Consider the following 22,910-nt stretch of genomic DNA (forward strand, 5'->3'; position numbering starts at 1 on the left):
TGAGGAGGTGCCGGAAGCCTGCTGAGATGGCAGTAGTGAGTTTCACAGTTGTGGGATTTTCATACGCCTGGGTGTTCCTGTCTAAGAGAATAACTGTCCAAATACAAAGAGTCCAGAAAGTAGAAAAGCAGTAGTTTGAAGATATAAACATGCCTCTCCATTTCTTTCAGAGAGGGACAAACCATTTCACTACATAAACCAAGGCAAGACTGAGGAAGGTAAAACTGCCCAGAATGAGAAGTTTCAACTGGATGTCATGAACCCCTGCCAAAACCAAAGTGATTAGAGCCCTTGACTAGAGGATAATGTCAGCAATTTCCTATTATTATTATCCGTTTGATAGCTTGGTTATTTAACCAAGGATATGGAAATGTCTGATATGACCATCTGCACCTTTGCAGCTTTGTTTCTCTTATCTGTCACAGTTGGTTGAGCCCTGATACAGAACTGCTGCACACACAGCAATGAAGTCCTTGAAAACAAGAGTTCATTACTGAGTGAGAAGCTTTCATGATTTATGTCATAATACTCGTAATCAAAAAAAAAAAAAAAAAAAAAAAAGGAAAGAAGAATAGCTTGATTGACTTCAGTTTAAGCCACTGTTATTGCCATTGGTGCTAGTTTTTCCCCATCTGCCTCCTTCATTCATGTGCCTTCTCCTAGGATTTTTGATTAATGTTTGGTTATTATTATTATTGTATGGGTTTGTTTGTTTTTTTTTTTCCTCATTAGGGCTATTGTGTCTGGAGCTAAGATCCAGGTCTCATCCCAAGGACTACTCAAGAATCACAGTGGTGGGAATTAAGCTCAGGGTGTTCCTTATCCCATCACAGCTGGATGAGTTCTAGTAAGTGATTTGAGTGTCCACATTAAAATTTTTGTCTAAATAACTGAAAACTTAACAAATCTATTCCGTGATTCTATGATTCTAAATCCTTCATTTTGGACAACAAAGGTTCCATGAGTTCTTTAATCAATGTACAAATATTTCTGATGCAAAAAGACTTGCTCCTAGAAAGTGAAAACGCTTGTCAGCTTGGATGCCCGTGCTATAACAGTGTTAGGCTTCCTCTTGAGCCACTTGTCTTTGCTGATAACAAAGGCTGCAGGTGATCAGCGTAGGATGAACACAGCATTGTTTAATGGCTTCATGTAGACAATGAATTCATCTTCACTTCAGAGTGCTATTAATCTGCGGGCACCTCCACTTGGATCTGCTTGGTGTGCACAGCTCCTGTCAGGCAAATGACAGGACTGTAGGCATGGCCCATGGCTGCCTTCCCTGTTACAGTGCAGGAGTCTAGTGTTACAAACTTTCCAGTAGAAGCCTATATGCATTTCAGGACACCAAAAATAGAATTACAGAATCCTTAGAAGTGGATCAGGTTGCCCAGAGCCTGATCCAGCTTCTCCCTGAAAGTCTCCAGGGACAGGACATCCATCACATCTCCGGGCAACCTGTTCCAGTGCCACACCACCCTCTCTGTAGAAGACTTTTTCCTTATATCGAATCTAAATCTACCCTCTTTAAGCTTAAAATTGTTTCCCCTTGTCCTATCACAACAGACCCTGCTAAAGAGCCTGTCCCTTGGCCTCTTATAGAACCCCCTTTAGATACTGAAAGGAAGCTTGAGGGTCTCCCAAGAGCCTTCAGTTCTCTAGGCTGAACAGCCCCAGCTCTCTCAGCCTGTCCTTGTAGGAGAGGTGTTCCATCCCTTGGATCATTTTTGTGGTCCTCCTCTAGACACGCTCCAACAGATCCATGTCTCTCCTGTGTACTGAGGACTCCATATCTGGACACAGTACTCCAGACGGGACCTCACCGATGTAGAATAGAAGGGCAGGATCAGCCCCACTGACCTGCTGGATGGACTTTTTTTGATGCAGCCCAGGGTACAGTTGGCTTTCTTGGTAGATGTAGATTAGAAAAGTAAAAATGTCGGTGTTCATGTTCATTGCAAGGGATTTGGACTGAATGACCTTTAAAGGTTCCTTCCAGCTCAAACAATTATATGATTCTATGAGGAATACTTGTTTCTGAACCACTCCTCTTCGTCTGGAGGAAGCACTACAAAACAAACTGGAAATAACAATCATCTGTTTTTCCTTGGTGGAAAGATTCCTTCTGAGGTATAGAAAGGAAGAGTTTCCAGAGTTACCATAAGGCAATTCAAGGGCTTTTTTTCAACTTATGTCCTTTTCATTTATAGACATGGTTCAGCTAAGGGGCAGTGGAATTAAGTCTGTCCTGTTTAATGCAATCAACTGCTAATTCAGATGACAGGATATTTATTAAAGCTGGAATGGAAGATAATTTGCATTTATAAGAAATTCCAAATGACCCTTCTTTGGCATTAGCTCATTTGACACAGATAGAGCTAAGGGCATTTTTAACTAGAAAGTCAATATATGAAGAGCAAGTAACTGAAAAATCTAGCTTTAAACTGCACATTTCAAATGCAGTAAATTGAAATACAAATTATTTATTCATGGTCCTAATTCCGGTGTTCACAACAGTGTAGCCAACCTGCTACAGCAAGTTAAGCCATGTGGCTTAAATCTGAATTGGAGATATCTTCTTGACTCACATCTGGACTACAAGATGAGCATATGTGGCCCTTGGGGCATCATGTATGTGCTAATTACAGTCCTACCTATGTTTGTTCCTTACTCCTCTGCCTCACTGCCTGCAAAGCCGTAACTGTGTGCCCATTTACACGTGTCCAAAGTCATTAATAGCATTAATATCAATAATAATTATAAAACCTCAACAGAGAAGTGAGCGGAGGAAGGAGAGATTGCAGCAAGTTTCTTATACAGGCATCAGAGACGTACCTGAGTTTACTAAAGGCAGTGCACCAGCTGCGTATTTTCATTCCTCAATTCAATTCCGCAGGAAATTAAACCCAGGCATACTGTAATTGAAATGAAAAGTGTTTTATTTATTTATGTATTTATTTATTTAAACATTAATAACATAGTAACTATGAGAACTATTAAGGCTCCAACACTATATACCAGGCAGATTGACGGAGAGGTCAGATATAGAGAGCACTTAGGATAAGTGTCCAGCCCTGGGACACTCTTCCCACTAAATTCAGATGATACATAGAAAAATTAAAAAAAAGAAAGAAGTCTAGATTTGAATTCTTGGACTGAGAATAGATGAAAAAATGTCCATGTGGAAAATTCAATCTCTTTTCTGTATTTTCACCAGTTTCACGTATTTATTTGAATCATAGAATCATAGAATCATAGAATGGCGTGGGTCGAAGGGGACCCCAAGGATCACCAAGCTCCAACACCCCTGCCACAGGCAGGGCCACCAACCTCCACATTTAATACTGGACCAGGCTGCCCAGGGACCCATCCAACCTGGCCTTCAACACCTCCAGGGATGGGGCATTCATGACCTCTCTGGGCAGCCTGTTCCAGCATCTCACTGCTCTTATAGTAAAGAACTTACCCCTGATATTCAACCTAAATCTTCCCTCCTTCCAATTAAAACCATTTTCCCTTGTCCTGCTGTTGCCTACCCTTTCAAAGATCTGACTACCCTCCTGTTTATAGGCTCCCTTTAGGTACTGAATTCGAGTCACAGATAGATAAACAGAAAGCATAGCAGGGAGCACAAAATTTGTAGGATTTCAAAATTAAATATTTTGAATTCCTAGTTGGAAATGGCTGTTTAATTTGAAGTATTTTTTTACGTAATTAAAACAAACTGAGCACTGAAGGGAAGCATTCTCTTTGAATAAAAGCATTATCTTCAGTTTACCAGAGAAAAGTAAAGTTCAATCAAACTTAATGCAAAATTTGCTGTGGATCTCTTTTCCTGCTAATGCTGCAGACCTGAAGAAAAATAAAATAAAATAAATGAATCAGTTTTCCAAACATTTTTTCTTATTAAGGGTGCTGATAGCGATCTTCCAAAGCAGGTTTATCCTAAAAGAAGATGCAGGATATGAATTTAGTTCCTGCTTCTTTCACAACACACTCTGATATAGTTTGCCACTTCAAAACAAATTATTTGGAAGCTTACTATTCCCTTGAACATCAATATTCAGGGTGGTTAGCTGTTCATTTCAGTATTCCCCACATAGTCCTTAATAAATTGTCTGATCAGCAAGCATGATGTGAGAGCTGCAGAAAATACGATAGCATGTCAGTAAGGTACAGAGAAGACATTTTAAAATAACACTGGGTTGCCCCACTTTTTCAGAGAGTTTCTCAATATGTGCATAATTTTTAAAGTTGTGCTCTGTGGAGATAAAATTCCTAGCAGAGATTTATGGAGTGGACCTGGAGGTGCTTAGGGAACTGGGATTTCTGCCTTCTAAAAGTAGATTTACAGGCATGGGCGCATGCACACCTCTATTTCTGCTTCCTTTCTAAGTAGAGCACATACTATTCATGCATCACACAAGGGATAAAAACATACCCACATTTCAAAGGCAAACTAGGTAATGTCAGAATCTCATCTGAGGAGATGGGGAAGGTTTTTATGCATATTAATATGTATGTGAGTATACTTAAGAATAGGTATGCACTTTCTTAATGGAAAGGGCTGCCTGGATGGGGTTGTTTGCTCTGCGTAAGACAGAGCAGTTTTTGGGAGCAGGAGTCTTGTTTCTTTCCCTTTCTTGGGTAGGAGCATTTTCTAGTCTAAAGGGCAGCTTCTCTTCAGCGCTGCAGATCAGAAAATCAAATTTGTTCCAATAATGCACAGAGAAATGATGGAAAAGTGAAACTAATTTTGTTCTCAGTGGTGACTGGCACTCTCAACTTAACCTTGAAGGTTCTATTAGATAGAGGTCTAGCCTCTTTGTACAGCTTCAACAAATAACAAGTGAGATATAACTTTCTTTTGTGGTGAGGTTTTCATAAGAAGATAGCCTAAAAGAGCCAAACTATATAAAAGTTCTTGTCTTTTCTTACTTGTCAAAATGGCCTTCCTCAATGGAACCGGCTCCCCAGGGAAGTGGTCGTAGCACTGAGCTTTCCAGAATTACAGAAGCATCTGGACAATGCTCTCAGACATATGCTGTGATTTTTGGAATGTCCTGTGCAGAGCCAAGAGATGGACTTGATGATTCTTATGGGTCCCTTCCATCTTAGGATGTTCCATGACTGTATGATTCCATGATTTCTGGAAGATGTTGGAATAACTTGACCTCAGTGATGTCTGGTGATGAAGACTACAATTCCTGGACATTCTATTTCAGAGCTTCACCAGTCTTAACATTAGGAAGCTTTTTCCCAAACATCTTTCTTGCTGAAGGATAAACCCATGGCTTCTTGTGATACCTACCATGGTCAACAAGAGTAATTTATTCCTTTGCACTCACAAGTGTATAAGCTACTCTTTTTCCACCTGAAACCATTTCTAATTACAAATATAACAAGTCTGGAGACCTAGGTCAAGCATGCTGCCTGAGCTAAGGCATTATAATCTGGAACTGAGCTCTTCTTGCCACGCCAGAGTTCAGTAATTCTACAGTCGTATTCAAATTTAAAAAGACCTTGAAACAAGATAAGCTTGATAGGACAGAGGGACAAAAGATATTGATAGGACAAGTGGAAATGGAAATTTGGATATAGGGAAAAAAAAATATGCTAAGGGCAGCAAAGCACTGGAACAGGTTGCATAAAGTGGTGATGGATTCCTTGTCCCTGGAGACATTCAGTGTCAGGCTGGGCGGGGCTCTGAACACCTTGATCTAGCAGTAGGTGTCCCTGTTCATTGCAAGGGAGTTGAACTAGATGACCTTTAATGGTCCGTTCCAACTCTAACAATTCTATGATTCTATGATACTGGAGCATAAGATATTGGAGCATACCAAGCTCTCTGTTCTTGACCAAGCAAAGAAAACCAGATCTAGCTAAGCCCTTGGCCAAATATTGAATGAGCTAAGGAAAGATTAAATTTAGAAGCTTGAGGTTAAATCTGATTTATATCTTCATCTGTGAGTGCATGTACACCTAGGAGAATCTTTTGTTGAAGATTGAAAACTTATCATCAGAGAAAAAATTGTGTCACTGGAGCAGGATATGTCATGACAGTATGCTCTAGAGGACACACAGGGAAGAGTGTGAAATTAAGGTTCATATGGACTGACACATACCTACAACACTCCTGAAAGTAGCAGTTCAACTCTGTTATTTCAGAGCTTAAATTAAGTACATATTTTCTTCTGAGCAAACAGTGTAGATGTCCCCAGAAGACAATAGGTGTTAACGTGACCTTATCAGACCACAAATCTGCAAAAGAAAAAGTATTCTGGAATCCCCTCCAAGCCTGTAAACCCTGTACAGTCAGAATAAATAGCACTAAAATCTAAAATAATAATTGAAATAGTAAATTAAAGAAAATATTAAATGTCTAATAGCAAAGTCACTGCCAGAGAACAGAGTCAATTCAATTTTCAGGGCTGCAAATGCAGTGAAGCATCAAAAGCTACTGCCTGGAAAATTGGTGGTGCTTTTGTTGTAACTTTCTGTTTGTGTCTGCCTAGCTCTTAAGATTGTGGCTTACTCATAATTTATTCAATCTGATGCCCACAAAGAAAAGTGTTCCTAGGACATTTCTTGTGTTTTTCTTTCCCATCTAATCTTTTAGTTCCTTCATACATTTCAACAGGTTCATAAAAACTTCTCTTTGCCTCACTACTTTCATTGCTCCTTTTCCCAGGCTATTTACCAAATGGAAAGGACAAGCAGCTTAAGGAATTCAGAGCTCCAACACTCCAATAAGAAAATTGCATCTCTGTGCATGTGCTGAAGCAGCAGGGGTGAGCTGGCCATAGCAGTTAACCTTCACTCTACATTCTGGATCACAGTTAGGTGGGAGCAGAAAATAACCACTCTCTTCTGATTTTGCAGAGCACATTCAAGTATTCTGGTTGCAGTATTCCTTCAGCCACTCATCTCTAGAGAATATACCATAGAAATAGAGAAATATTTTTATCTTTTACATTTTATGAGGCATGATGTGTGAGCCACTGTTTGAGGCAGAATAATGCTCCAATGTACATATGGCCTGAAAAGATGTAGCCATGAATACCTCTGTGTATAAGAAGGGTTATAGCACCTGGATACAGCAAAATTCTCCTACTGTTAGTGTTCCCTGGGCACACAGCCAAAATACATCAGCCATGTGCTGAGTGAATATTGAAACATTCCCAGTACATCCCACAGCATCACCAGTAATCTCATATCTGTGCTGTGTCGTGACAGTAAGTTTTTCAGTATAGCTCACCCGACCTATAAACATTTCTACCAACTGAGAACACAGGTGTTGCAATGAAATATTTGACAACCTTTGCAGCAAATAAGTTGATACTCTAATTTCTTATAAAAATCTATGGAGTGTCAGAAGAAGTTTTGGGATCATTTAAATTTTAATGTGTTTTGAAAAAATGGAGTCATTTCAAGGCACTAGAGGGCTTTCGGGCTTATTACATTAGACTGCAAAGACTAATCATCAGCACGTAAAACTATTGTTAATTCAGAAGTTCATAAAAAAAGAAGAAAATTTAAGGTTAAAAATATCACTACTGCACTGGATGACATTGTTCCACTGAAAGTAGGTCTCGTTAAAGAAACCTGTTATATTTTTGATGGGATTTGTCTGGTTGATAAAGAAATTCACTATGGTATAACCTACTTTGATTTCACTAGATCTAAACTAGATGACTCCCAGATTGGAGCTGCTGCCATAGAAAGGAACAGAAAGACTCATCCTACATCAATTAAAAACTGTTTCAGTACGTCAAAAAGGTATTTTTGATGGAGAAAGAAGGATTTCTAGTGAATTGTAACTTTTTACTGTAATGCCCCTACAAATAGGCATTGAGTCACTATAATTAAGTACTTCTTCACTGAAACATAAATGCTTGTTGTTGTTTGTTTGTTTAGTGAAAACTGGCAAGCAGCTCATGAATAAGTAATAAAACTGGAAAGTTATTATTACATATGTAATCAAAGACAACACTGAGTGGTCAAAGTGTACTAAAAACAGCCAAGTGAAAGGTTTTTACCTCTGGAAGCAAAAAAACTGAAGTGATTAGGAAGGCGAGTCGGTCTTAGAAACCATGAAGATAGATTGAGGAGCATGGTTTGAGCATGGTAATGATGCATTGATGGTTGGACTAGACGATCTTAGTGGTCTCTTCCAACCTTAATGATTCCATGATTGTATGTGCTATGATTTCCTGGAGAAATCTTCCAATAAAAGCACTAAGACAATCTTCAAAATGTATTTAGTTGATTTAAGTATTTACCGAAGTCATGTCTCTGGTACTAAAAAAGAATATCACACTCTCACTTGTAGAGAAGAGCTGAAATAGTAAAAACTGAAGCTTTCAAAAAAAAAAAAAGGGCGAATGATATGAACTTTAGGAATCAAAATCACATCAGTCAATTAAAGTTGGTAAGAAGAGCATTTATTGTGAAGAATTTTTTGCAGGTAGGTAAAGCATCTGAGATTTTGAGGGGAAAGTTCATAGCTTTTAGTGTTGCAAGATTCCCGAGTCAAATAACTGGAAATTCAAATTAGTTATAATTATCCTTGACATAAGGTCATGCTTCCCAAAAATGGCAATAATTATGTTTCAGGATAATTTACCAGTGGAGATGGTGGACTCAACATTCACTGCAGTGTCTAAAACAGAGATAAACAGGAGAGTTCGGTGGATGTTAGAACTTAAGATTTATTGGCCTTTTTGAAAATGACATTTTTTTTTGTTGAAATAAGTAAAACTACACACATTCCCATGGAACAAGAAGTTCCCAGATCCCTGAAGTTGCTCAGCAAATCTGACACTCTTGTGCACTTCATTACTAGCTGGCAATTAGCAAGTCCATTAAATGCTAGTTAATGAGAATGCTAATTTCACTGAACAGCTGCAGGTGTCTCCCAGCACATCCATCTCTGGGGCAGATCCTCCAGCTGACTGCCCCAGGCTGGGAGATATCTGTTTTCCCAAATTCCCAATTCTGGGGCAGCCCCATCAGGGCCATCTGTTCTTGAGCCAGAGAGGGTGCAATGGCCAAGATGCTTGGCTCTGGATAAATCCTGCAAAATGTGGGTGTGCTGCCAGAAAAACAGCATTAATGGGTCTGAGAATTGATTGCTGACCAGTCCACCACAACCCAGCTACGGGTTTGGTATAAGCTCATGAGAGTATTTCCAACAAAAGCCTCTCCAACCCAATGGGCTGGCATTTCCAGGTGTTTCTGCAGCAAAAGAAGCACAAGAGGAACAGCAAGGTTAAACTGGCAGTCCTGACAAAGGAAATAGTAAATTTCTCTGGTGCCTGTTGCAGAGCATGACCTGGTGTGCATGAGCTTTTGAGAGGGGAATTCAGCCATCTAGCGTCTGGTTTACAAAGGCAATCAGGGCTTAGCAATTGATAGTTTTCTTCCCAAAGCTTTCACACTCACAGATTGTAGATTTATTGGAGAAAGATTTGGGCTCAACCCAGCTCTCTCTGTGTGAAAGATTTATATAGCACTGGCAGCATATGGAACTGAAAGTACAGATAAACCTCTGCACCTTTTGATGCTAATTCAGGCAGAACCTTCAAGCGTGGAAAGTTCAGCATCATTATTAATATAAAAACCTTTGAACGCAACAATACACCCCCAGCCCTGCACACCACACACCATTGTACTTACTTTACTTTTATTTCTTCTAATTACAAAGCATTACTCACAAGAATGACAGATTTTATTACTCACTATTATACAATTTCTTTATTCCCCAGTCCTAACAAAAAAGAAAGTACAGAAAAAGAAGTTATTTGGAAAAAAAAAAAAAAAAAAAAAAAAAGAATACCCCTCATAATAAATGACTTAATCATAAGAAAGAATTTCGATGCCAAGGCATTACTTTTTCTGAATTTGCCTGTTTGGTTAAAATTCCTGCCATGTTTGACTTGAGGCAATTCTGTAGTTAGCTTCAAATTTGTCACTCTCCTGACTAATTCCTTTTAATTAGACTTAACATAGAAAAAAAAAGTTGTCATCGTTTAAAATTAAGTCAAGTAATGTATTGATTGAATGAGGACTTAACAAATAAGTAGTCTTATAGCAAATGATTCAAGCAAGAACATTTTTAAGCTCAGGCATTTTTCTTTCCCTGTCCTGAATCCTACTCAATATTACGTTTCACCTTGTGGTCCTTCCAGATTCCCTATATATGCATGCACACAGGTGCACATGCACATTAAGCAATTATTTCACATAGACAGTCAAGATAAGTATGTGAATTGAAGCGTTTAACCATTCAGTAACAAAATGGGGCATTTTGAGGACATTCAGAAAAGAAATGACTTCTTTATCCTAATGGTTTTTGTCTATGCCTACACCAGCAAGGCAAGAGTTGGGTATGTTTTGATAACAGTGGAGCTTTACCTCCAGACTGCCTGGAAAATCAAATATGGTTGGATTGGAGGAAGATTGCTAGCACTGACTTTCAGCCACATATCCATGGCATTGCTCTGTGCCACTTCACAAAGTTACAGCTGGAAAAGTGTAAGAGGTAAGAAATGGACATAGGGGTGTTAGTCTACACTTGGCTAAACATTAGCCAGCATTGTGCCCAGGTAACAAAGAAGGCCAGTGTCATCCTGGCACGTGTAAGAAATAGTGTGGCCAGCAGGAGCAGGGAGGTGACTGTCCCCCTGTGCTCATCTCTGGTAAAGCCTGAGTACTGTGTTCAACTTTAGGCCCCTCATACAAAAAAAAACAAAAACAAACAAACAAAACAAAACAAAACAAAACAAACAAACAAACAAAAAAACCCACACTGAGGCCCTAGAGCATATCTAGAAAAGGGCAATGAAGCTTGTGAGGGATATGGAGCACAAGTTTTATGAGGAGCAGCTGATGGAACTGGGATTGTTTACTCTGGAGAAGAGGAGGCTCGGGAGAGACCCTCTTGCTCTCTACAACTATCTGAAGGGAGGTTGTGGTGAGATAGGGGTCAGCCTCTTCTCCTGGGTAGCGAGGATAGTCCTAGAGGGACTGACCTCGAGTTGCACCAGGGAAGATGCAGGCTGGATGTTAGGAGAAATTTCTTTGCCAAAAGAGTGCTCAGGCACTGGAACGGGCTGTCCAGGGAGGCAGTTGGGTCATCATCCCTGGAGCTGTTCAAGAAACATTTAGATGTCTTACTAAGGGACAAGGTTCAGACGGGAAATATTGGTGGAGGAAGGATGGTTGGACTAGATGTTCTTTGAGGTCTTTTTCAACCTTGGTGATTCCATGATTCTATGATTTTTAAATGCCTTCCAGATTTTTGTTGAATAGAACTGTCTGAAGAACACCTCTTTGGGTGTGTTAAGATCAGAGTTCAGTCTTTGGGCAGCTCTCTGTAGTCTACATTTAAAATTTCTCTCTTATAAACAATAATTGCCTTCAGAATAAATGAATTTCCTGAAATAGTAATTTTGACCCAGATCTTTTCAATACATCATTGCACTTCATCGATGCATGATTGCATGGTGGTCATGCAGTGAGCTGCAGAAATGTGTTGCTATTATACAGTTACCCACATTTACTTGAAAAGATTTCCTCTGGATTCTCCTTCTCTTGTTCTACTAGTTATATACAAGTATAGGAGTACTAAATCTTACTGCATTGCCACTTAAGATAGTCTGAGGAAAATACATCGACCCTGTAAAGATTTTGCAGATTAAAGCTATCCTTCAATATCTATGGTTCATAGGTCCTTCCCTAGCAAACTAGCCTTGAGGGAAGACTGCTGAGCATCCAGTAATTTTTTACAAGCAATTGACCCACTCTAATAAGATTAGTTCTTCAGATAACCCATGACTCCCTGAAAATGACTGTACAAGTGTTTTTCTCCAAAGTTCCATATGCAGGCAGTATCAAGAATGTTTTCAGTGTCTGCTAGAAGGGTATTTTTCAAGAGTGATGGTGAGAGAGTATTAATGAAGATATTTTGAAGCCAATGTGAGTAAAATCTGTAATGCTCTAGTGAAGTACATAATTCTCTGAAAGTGAATCCAAACAGCTAAGAAGTCTTCTTCTACACAGTGATTAATTTCCTCTGATGCAGAACAATATCTAGAGATTATCTTCCACTCAACCTCTGCATCTCCAGGTAAAGTGTGAAGAGTAGATGGAGATATGGTTGGGCTAGATGTTCTTAGTACTCTTTTCCAACATTAATCATCCTATGATCCTGCAATACTGTGTCACACTACTCAAAAAGGCTGGGGCTACAGTGACAGTCATTGATCTCTCCTTTCATAAAAGCACATTTTTCTTAATCAATCCACATTTGGTAACAAACAAATGAGAACAGGATCACCATGGGGTGGGTGTTGAGAAGTGGCTCCTTCCATCAAATGTTGGAATAGTCATAGAAGCATAGAATCATTAAAGTTGGAATGACCTCTAAGATCATCTAGTCCAACTGTCAACCCATTATCACTACGTCCACTTAAAGAATCATTACAAATTGTCTGAGAGTTACTCCCCTGGGATAATCCACAGCACAGAAAGAAAAAAATGTCATCTTCTTATGCAGCAGGAGTTCATGGAAGTAGTAGCAATTCACCACCAGCAAGCAGACTGTTAGTTCCCACAGCACTCCGTGCCATGCTAAGGATGTGTAGAGAGAGACATAAAATTTGGGATGTGTGTCAATCTGTTCTTCTTCCTTGGAAGAAGATAGCTGACAGGTATTCAGTACCATCTGCTGATGGTCCTCATTATCAACAAGCCCATATTAGTTTCATGTAACAGTAATCAGAAACAGTCACCTTTGGCACTATTTGCATCCCACCTGCTCTGGCAATAAGATGAAATAATGGTACAAAATGGGAGCCTAGGAACTAGTTGATTTATTCCACCCAGTTATTTGCATCATCTTTCTTCCTTTGATGACTGGGTCCAGATTTTGGGGCTAAAGGTGAAAGGACTGTACTGGAAATAGTTCCATAATAATGGAGCCACTCCTAAGGAAACTGCTTTTGTGAAAGAGAACAGTTATGACTCAGCATGAGGATTTGTGTTCCTTCAAATACTTTCATTTCTTCCTCTTTAGTCCGTTTTCCTGATATACCATCTTGTTGTAAATCTATATGCATCATTACCCCCATTCCCCTCCCACAACCCAAAAAGTTATACATCCTCTAGCAAAGTTCAACTACATTTGATGGAACAGTAGAAGTCCACTTCCATGGGCTACAAGCATGTTGCTTTTTTTCACACTCATAGTGTTTCTTTCTTGATCTTATATCTATTATAGAAAAATGCCATGGTAAGTCTTGCATTCCTATCATCCTTTCAATAGTAGGGTCAAAAATGATCCTCAAAAGTTGCATGTGAGTTACTCATGAACGTTGGCTTGGTAGAGCTGAGACTTTCAGGGAGTTTCAGTATTGGCAAAGAACAAATGCTGACTTGTGAGGTTTGCCCATACCTCTGGAGAGAGAATCAATCACAGTGTAATGAAGCATTCAAGCCATCAGTTGTTACGAAATAAGACTTCCACCATAGTCTTTACTCCACTAAAGCACACCACTTTTCAGCTCATTTAATCTGAACCATCACATCTTTTGAAGTCTGATTGAGTCAGAATAAGTCTGACTGTGCTCATGAATTTCTGTCAAAGATCAGGGTTCAATAAATTAGTGCATGTGGAAGAAGAACAAAGAAGACAACTTCATCCTTAGCTTTTTATCTCTGCAATGGTAGATCAGGAGTATCAGTGTGGTATCAGTAACAGTGACAGATTGTACATACTTCCTGAGCATCCAGGGGTTGACTTGGACTTGAGATCAGGTTATTGTGATCTTGCTTGCTCCTTTTTCCTTGCTAAGCTCACCTGGTTGTTAGGGCAAATTCAGACGACACAGTACAAGAGAGAAGTCTAGTGACTGCTCAGAGAATGGTAGAGGTATCGGTCCCTCAGTCCTTCCTTGTCTCAAATGTTTGTTTGTTTGTTTGTTTAATCCACTATTAAAAATAATCAATAAAATAATAACAATATTTTAATGTGTACCTTTTTCGTTTCCTCTTTTCCTCCTTAGTCCTCCATGAAAGGAAACATTCTCTTGTCTATCTTCTATATCAACAGATAATCATTCTTACAAGAAAAAACAATGTGTAATCAGTTAAAAATACAAAGGATTTTTGCCAGAAATTTGCTTGGAGAAGCTGCTTGCTTATTTGCTTGAATAGTCCTTCCAAGACAGGCATAATTGCTAGGCAGGGAATTGACTTCCCATCCTCGGCCAGATGATCAGCACTTTTGCCCTAACAGCATGTTTCTGTCAGTGGCAGAGTTGGCAGCCTCCAGAGCATGATGGTTTTCCTTAGCCACAGTGTGACATTTCTTCTGCATACCAATTGAGGAAGCAGGCACACTGGTAAGTTTCTTTTTCTCGACTAGTATATATGCTTATTCATAGACATAGAATCATAGAGTTATAGAATCTTTTGAATTTATAGAATCATGGGATCATTTGAGTTTGAAGGGACCCTTAAAGGCCATCTAACCCAACTCCCCTGAAATAAACAGGGACACCTACAGCTTGATCAGGTTGCTCAGAGCCCCATTTAACCCGGCCTTGAGTGTCTCCAAAGACAAGGCATCCATCACCAGCCTGGGCAACCTGTTCCAATGCTTCTTTATCATAAAAAGCTTTTTCCTTATATTCAAATCTCTAAATCTCCCCTCTTCTAGTTTGAAACAATTCCCCTTTGTCCCACAACAACAGACCCTGATAAAGAATCTATCGTCTTCCTTATTATAGCCCCCCTTTAGATATTGAAAGGCTGCTACCAGCTCTTCCAAGAGCCTTCTCTTCTCCAGGCTGAAAAGTCCCATCTGCCTAAGCCCGTCCTCATAGCTGAGGTGTTCAATCCCTTGGATCATTCTTATAGCCCTCTTCTGATGCACTCCAACAGATCCATGTCTCTTCTGTGCTGAGAACTCCACATTTAGATACAATACTCCAGGTGATATCTCATCAGTGCAGAGTAGAGGGGGAGGATTAGCTCCCTTGCCCTGTTGGCCTCACTTCTCTTGATGCAGCCTTGGATACGACTGACTTTCCCCTATTTCCCACTTCCAAACCATCCTCTTGACAGCTGTGTGAATAGCAGTTGCAGGTGAAGACTGAGGCAAAAAAGTTTTTGAGTACCTTAACTTTCTCCTTGTCTGTTGCTATCAGCCTGCCTGTATTGTTCACTAGGGGGGATATGACCTCTAAGACTCTCCTTTTAGTTTACGTACCTGTATCTTATTCTCTGCACCCCTTCCAAGTCCAGCTCCAACAGGGCCTTGGCATTCTTGACTCTATCTCTACACAACCTAGCAGCATGTCAAGCTATTTTTTTTCATCTTTTTTCGTTTTTCCCCACTTTTCTGTCTACTAATCCTAACCTTCCTAAGCTTTTTGTCTCAGAAATATCTCATGAGAAAGTTAGTCTACTGCAGACAGAAAATAATGCCATGTGAGAAGAAAACACAGTATCCTGAAAAACAAAACACAAATCCACCAAAGAACAATCCCTTCCAAAAGCAAATGATTATTAGAAGAACATATCCAACAAACCCTTACAGAAACCATCCTACTACTCAAAGAACAAGAGCAATTAGAAAAACTGCAATGTATTTACCAGAGAGAATGGAAAACACTGTAAGGTTTCATTTGCTGATCTTCAAGCATAGGGATGCTGGGCATGATGTAAGACTAGCCAGAAGAAATATGAGCATTTATGTGCAAAAAGACAGCAGGAGATGAGAAAGTAGCTCCTCTGATGGATTTTCTGATTGCACTGAGCCACCCAGAATGTTAAGATTGCTATTTTTATTATTTTGCCCACTATCTTGGCTGGAGATTTAGTGGATATCATTTACAGAGATGATAGGATATTTAATTTCCAGAACAGGTTTCTTTTGACTGACTCTTTTCTTCTTTTAACTTCAGCTTACATCTAATCTTGACCATCAATACCAGTGTATAGCAGAGCTCTTTCTATAACCTGCTCAAGGAAAAAAAAGTCCCTAGTAATGAGCCTTAGAAAGTATTAAAGAACCTCAGTTATTCTCCAGTGAAATTCATGCCCCTTGAAGCCTTAAGATGATGGGTGAAGGCTACATGACACTTCAATGAATGTTCTTCTAACCTTATTTCCTCACAAAAGAATCCTATGCAACTCTTGTGTACACGTATGCTACAAGAACAATAACCATGTGCCCAGTCATCACCTGCATCTGGCAAGGAGGCACAATTTGCTAGTTTAGTAATTTCTTCCCCTGTAAAAATTGTTTTTGAGTGAGTACAACCTTCAGTAGATATCAGAGGCGCCATGAAATTCTTCTGTGTTGAGTCAAAACTGCACTGGAAATCAATGCTGTGCTCTTCACGGAATATTAGAACATTAAATATTGTTTACAAACCATCAAGGAAAATTAAGAGAGGACTGATGTTAAACAGTGTTTATAAACATTAATGTTTATAAACATTAATGAAGAATGTCTGTCCAAGCATTTGCAAATGAGGAAGAAAAGACATTTAAATAGTATGGGAAAAAAGGGGAAGGGGAGGGGGGTAGGTGTGAAGGAAGGAAGGGGGAGGGGGAGAGAGAGGGGAAAAGAAGGGGAGAGGAATGGAAGGGAGAAGGGAAGGAAATTATTTTTATATTTATTTCAATGATGATAGACAGGAGAAACACATGAATATGACATGATTTTTTTCATGGTTATATACTGATGGTTAGTGGGCAGACTGGCAATCATCCTAAAATTTTCTAGGAACCAGTATAAAGTTGGAGACTTTTTCTTCACTTGTCTCTAGTTTTCCATTCCAAGCTGGATTTGTCTGAATGAATTACAGATCTAGCTAACACATTACCACATGACTCCCAAATCTGCTTCTACATTTTGAAGAAATAGATCCTTCTAGCAGTTTGCATGCATCTAAGAGCTGAGAAAAAAAAAAAATCTTCCTTTTCCCCTCATTTCCAATTCAGTTGGGATCTGACATGAAACCTCCAGAAGCTTAATGTCTGTGTCTGCCAAGAGGAAAAGCAGAACATGGATAGAAACAGAATTTTATGTGTTCAGCTAACAACCACTTAAATCAAGCATTTCCTATGCTTAACTTTTGTAGGGGAAGGAGTCCCAGCCAACCCTGGCTTCCAGTGATACCAATTAAAGTCTCAGGATTGTTAATAACACAATGGCTTGGATAGATCAGGCATAGAGGACAGTATCTAATTCCAGTACCCCAGCAAACATATTTAAGTCATATGTATTCCTTATTCCTAAGCTACAAACAGGTGATATCTTCCAGCAAGGACACGAGGTTGCAATAGTGTAGGCTTACCTCTCCAAACAGAGACATATTAATGTCTCTAAATCCCAATGCCTAGTAACTGTAGGGCAGGCCTCTTCCCTCAGGTGATAGGGTAAAAAGTAATGGCCTTAAGTTGCAGCAGGGGAGGTTCAGGGTGGATATTAAGAAAATTTCTTCTCAGAAAGAGTGGTAATACACTGGAACAGGCTGTCCAGCGAGGTGGTGGAATCAATGTCCCTGGAGGTTCAAGAAATGTGGAGATGTGGCTCTTGGGGAATTAGTTTAGTGGGCATGGTGGGGATCAGCTGACGGTTGGTCTTGGTGATCTTAGTGATCTCTTCCAGTCTTAATGTTAAAAACTATAATGTCGCCAAAGTCAAGGTGAAGGGATAGGAGGATGAGGCAGTCATGACAGTCATAATACTGCTTCATGCTGATTGCTAGATTGATGCCTCTAATAATTATTCTACGCTAAAGTCTCTGATGTGTGAGCTGTCACCAATTGCAAATGCCATATATGTTTTTTTTTTTTCTGAAAAGTTTTAGCATTGGAATGGTGATGTTAGAGCAGAACAGTGCAAGACAGAAATTTCCTGGGATGGGAAAAAAGAAAAAGAAAAATCAAATCTCCTCTTCTCTTTTCAACCCTTTCAGCTGATGTAGATTACTGGAGATGGAGATCTTGAGGGCTGCTTTCATTAGGAGAGGAAATACGGCATCTCAGCATCGTGTTAAGATCCCACACTTCTCAGTGAGGAATGCCTTGTTTTGTGATGGCTTAAACCAACTCTAGCACTATGGAGATTTAATAGTCTTGTTTCTCAGATGCCCTATAGATTTGCAGCAACATGATGTGTTACAAAAAATGCAGATCTTCAAAACATGTTATTAATGATAACAGTATTTAATGACAAACTATCTGCTTAGCTGAATGAACCTCTCCGCTGCCTCTCTGTTTGCATAATTTAGGTTTATTTCTGAATTCCTGTAAAATGATGCCTACTTATGTAACATGAATGCTATTACTCTCTTCACTCCATCTTAATCAGTATCACAGGAAAAAAAAAATGAAAAAGTTGAAAAGTATATTTCTTGAGACCATCCACAGCCAAAATGTTCTCTGAGGAAATGTGTTTGCTTAAGCCTGGGTTCAGGAAATTGGTATCATGTGATACTGAAGTGACAAAACCATCCTGATTTGCTCATTTTCCCTCAAGATACTTTAATTTAAATGTCTGTTATATGTTTAATAAAACACACTGCTGTTTTTGGCTGCATCCCTTGATTCCATTTTCTTGCAGGAAAAAAAAAAAGAAAAAAAAGGAGCAATTTTTTAATATCATTTTATCTTCTGGATTCATAACAGGTCTTATTTTGTCAGCAAAGTAGAAGGAGCAAGCACAGTTTGCAGATGGCATAATTTGAGGAATGCCTTTCAATTCCTCCTCCAGCATGTAAAATCTTCTCCGCAGCAGACTGTCCCACTCCTACTCTAGGATTTCAAGAAGGTTTAGTCTTATTATTACTCTTGCTAACAGAAAACACTGGAATAGATTCTTTCTTATATCATTGAAAAGAGTGAGTTGCATCCAAATGTAAACATTTAGATAGTTCACACTCATTTCAGTGACATTTTCCACTTTGTTATGAAAAACATTTGCATTAGCAAGGTAATGAAGATTTTTGCAGCTTATTTTACTTTTAAAAACCTGTACCTTTTTTCTTCTTTTGGAGAGCTTGGTTTTCTCACTTTTAACTTCATGCAACCTGTCTTTTTGCAATAGAAATTTAAGAAAAGGGAAGTGAAATGAAAGTGGATTTTATTACACTTTGCCAATGCTGCTTCTTTCACTTTTATTCTTGTTCTCTTTCTCAAGTGGAAGGACAAGGTGTAATTAAAAATTTAAGGCAATGTTAATATAAATGTGAATGAAACATTTCTCGTATTTTTCACCTTTAAAAAGCTAAGCTATTTCAATTAGATGCTCCAGAAAAAGTGTTTTTCTGTTTGCTTATCCTTTCCTGAAGTCTAAAGGCAACCAAACTTACACTATTCATTATCACCTGGAACGTATGTTTTCTTTCTTGTATTCCATTCTGTCCTTCCCCGTTCATGTGTTTTTCTTTAAGAACTTACACAGTCAGCAGATAATTTCAACATCATTTGTCAAGGTGGAAAATTTCTTAAAATTCTGCTAACTTTCAATAAAATATATGACTCAAATAAATGATAAGAGAGAGAGATGTGGAATGTGTTGGATGTTAGGAAAAAATTCCTCTCAGAAAGAGTGGTCATGCACTGGAACAGGATGCCCAGGAAGATGGTAGAGTCACTGCCCCCAGAGGTGTTCAAGAAAAGAGTAAAGGTGTCACTGAGGGACAAGGTTTAGTGGGTGTGGTGGGGATGGGTTGATGGCTGAATTAGATGACCTTAGTCATAGTGACCAGTGGCATTTGGGGCATAATTTCTGCTCTATATCTGCTGTAGGAGAGAAAAATCAGTGTCCTGTGATCTGCTGGCTTACACTGCAGAAGTTATCAGTATTAGAACAAGGGGAAATGGTTTAAAAATAATATGGGGGATATTTAGACTAAATATAAGTAAAACATTTTTTGCAGTAAGGGTGGTGAGGCCCTGGAATAGGTTGCCCAGAGATACAGTGGATGCTCTGTCCCTGGAGACATTCAAGATCAGGCTGGATGGGGCTCTGAGCAACCTGATTGAGCCATAGGTGTTCCTGTTCATTTCAGGGGAGTTGAAGTAGATGGACTTTACGGGTCCCTTCCAACTCAAATGGTTCTATGATCCTATGAAACTCAACTCCGGGCTAGGCTGCTGCCATTGCAACTGTTTTGTTCCTCTCCTTTCAGAGATAATGCAGAAAGCAATTCCTAGAGATAACTTTGACTTCAAGAGCTCGTGCTTTCTAGCAAAACATCTAAACAAACCACCCCTTGATGACTAATGCATTTCTGTAATTGAGTCTTCCAGCTATTCCTTTGACGTTCTGTTCCATAAGTGAAGTTGAAGGGAAGAAATTCAGTCCCCTCCTTCTGTCTGACTCATCATGGTGGAGAAGTTCTGACACCAGAGTCCAGCCCCCCGGAAACGAAGCGCTGTCGCAGATGCAGTCTGCCTTTAAAAGTGAGTCAGGTGGGTGTAGGAGGCATGTCATTGTTAAAATATAATAAGAGAGCCACTCCCAATTTGTAGGCAGCCCACTCTGAAGTCAGCTGTGATAGGAGCAGAGAAATAGGAAACTTGATGTCAGAGAGATGATGCAGCAGGAGTGGTTATTGCTACCTGGGTACATCAAGAGCTAATTAAACTCAAAGTTCCTCTTCTGTTGTATTATCATATGAATGAGACCTAAAGAGAAAATTACAATGATGAACTGGCTTCAGAATGAGAATTACTTCAGCTGTTCATTTGCACTGGCAGACGTTCAGGGAAGGGTGAAGGTGAAGAGTGAAGATCCTGACAAATCCTCCAGTTATTTCTAGTTCTGTCCTAAGTGACGTGTAGTGATAGACCAAGGGGGAATGGCTTTAAACTAAAAGAGAAGAAATTTAGTTTAGATGTTAGGTAGAAATTCTGTGTGCTGAGGCACTGGCACAGGTTGCCCAGAGACATTGTGGACCCACCATCGTTGGAGGCATTCAAAGCTGGGTTGGATGGGGCCCTGGGCAGCCTGATCTGATGGTTGACAACCTTGTCCGTGAACTAGAAGATCTATAAGGTCCCTTCCAAACCAAGCCATTCTGTGATTCTGTGATCTGGAATCATACGAACCTGTCCATTAGGCTTCTGTGTATCATTACCCCCTTGACAATCTCAGCATTGTTATGTCATGTTACAGAAAGAATTCTCTCACACTCTTCTATCTGTATACTGCTGGTATAAGCAATTAAGTAATATAAGAAATTAAAAACTGGAGAACTGAAACAAAAAAACAGTGTGGAAAAAAACCTCTTCTATCAGCATTATTAAAGGAAAAGAGATCTAAACTTTTTTATACTCAGAATGAAGTACTTAGACTGTCTTCACATCTTAATCTATGAGAAGATTGACCATTTATTTTCTGAGGAGGTCATTTTTTAGATAAAAAACATGTTGTTTTGAAATTAATGGTGAAAAAGTTTAGCTTAGAAAATGTCAAAACAAAGGAGTTTGGTATTTTCAAAATGAAACATTTCAGTTAGAAAATATCAAAGGGAGATATACTGACATTTAAAAGATTATTACCACGTTAATGTTCTGCAATTTTTGGCTAAAACTCTAAATTCAGTCTAATTCTGGAAAGATATTTCAACTTTAAAAATTAATTTTCTTTTAGAAAAAAAAAAAAAAAAGATTCTCAGTGTTCACTTTGAGTAAATTTGCAATCAGTTTAATGAGTATCTACCTGAGATTTGATATGCTGGTATTCAATCTAAGGCCAAAATGACACGTAGCATTCAAGATTGCTGTGCAATTACGAAGATGGACAGACTATCATCAGTCCACCTTTATTGTCTGTGATAACTCCATTACTTTCTGATATATTTCCTTTTAAAAAGGTCAGTTCTATGCCAAAATATTACCTGGACTAGAGATTTGATGGAATTGCCATACAGAATTTTGACCAAGGAGTATAATCTCTCCTTACAGATGGCCACCATTCCTAAAGACAGAAATAAATAAACTAATTCACTTCTACAAAAGATGCTATACTAAGCAGCTCACACTCTATTGATAGTCTGGGGAATTACAGGCTGGTGAGGGTAACTCTGTAGCAAACAAGTGGAATCTATTATCAAGAACAGGACCACTAAGTCTATGGTAAACACTGATTGCTATGGCAAGAGTCCACTGGAGATCCAGTGGAAAGGATAGGCTTAGACTTCCAAAAGCCTCCAGGTAAAAAGTTGTTAAAAAATGCAAGATAACACAAGACTGGAGAATATTTTCTTTCATAAACTGACACTTTTTTAAAGGAAAATTAGGACTGAACAATCAGTTTGTAGGATACAGAAGATTGAATTGACATGCCATAGTGATGATTTTCAGAAGGATCACACAGAGCTGCATGAGTCAGCAGTCACGAGCATCTGTGTAAACAAATATTATGCATCCAGGCAAAATACCATACCATACCTGCATGTGACGTGGTTTACTGCTACGTGATGGGTTGTTGGTTGGACTAGATGATCTTAGTGGTCTTTACCAACCTTAATGGTTCTATGGTTCTATGTTGGTACTCTCAAAGCTATAAGTTAAAATGCAGGAATAATATCACTGAAGTTCACTGGAAATTCTTTGAAATCACTGGCTTAATGTTCTACAGCAGCTAAAAATGCTAACAAATTTCTTGATATCATCAGGAATGGCTTTGAAAACAAAACAGAAGGAACCATTTTATTGTTACACAAAACTTCAGTACACTCACTTATCAGCTGAGAAGCTCTGGTCTTGGCCTCTTCAGAAGACAGCGGTGAAGGTAAGAGAAGATCCAGATAAAACCAAATAGGCTAATCAAGAGTGTGGTGTAAGTACCCTTTAGGGAGAAAGAAAAAAATAATAAAAAT

At 39.1% G+C, this 22,910-nt stretch overlaps 1 long non-coding RNA gene across 1 annotated transcript; it reads left to right on the top strand.

Moving 5' to 3' along the window:
- Nucleotides 1-727: 727 nt before the first annotated feature.
- LOC107052826 lies at nt 728-22,365 on the top strand. The gene is made up of 3 exons (XR_001465555.3): nt 728-847; nt 6,692-14,405; nt 20,327-22,365. It is a non-coding gene; the product is annotated as an uncharacterized LOC107052826 (long non-coding RNA).
- Nucleotides 22,366-22,910: the final 545 nt, after the last annotated feature.

Source organism: Gallus gallus, chromosome 2 (assembly GCF_016699485.2).
Source record: "Gallus gallus isolate bGalGal1 chromosome 2, bGalGal1.mat.broiler.GRCg7b, whole genome shotgun sequence".
NCBI classification, from domain to species: domain Eukaryota; kingdom Metazoa; phylum Chordata; class Aves; order Galliformes; family Phasianidae; genus Gallus; species Gallus gallus.